Below are 266 nucleotides of genomic sequence, written 5' to 3' on the forward strand. Positions count from 1 at the left end.
TTTAAAAGTTCGACTTTTTCTTGTATTTTGAGTGCATTATTATCTCAAATAAGATTCTTTTGTAATATGGCCCCCAATGTTCGATTATTACATACGAAACATAAGCACCAAATCTACCGATCGTTTTGTAATCATCTATGATGATTACTACAAGCATTAAAAATTATTGCTAAATAAAGATTTATAAAACAATAAAAATAATAATCATAAAAATACATACACATATAAATTGAACTCTTAACTGACGTAATTCAATTATAGCCACT

This window comes from Musca domestica, unplaced genomic scaffold, assembly GCF_030504385.1.
Source record: "Musca domestica strain aabys unplaced genomic scaffold, Musca_domestica.polishedcontigs.V.1.1 1, whole genome shotgun sequence".
Lineage (NCBI taxonomy): Eukaryota > Metazoa > Arthropoda > Insecta > Diptera > Muscidae > Musca > Musca domestica.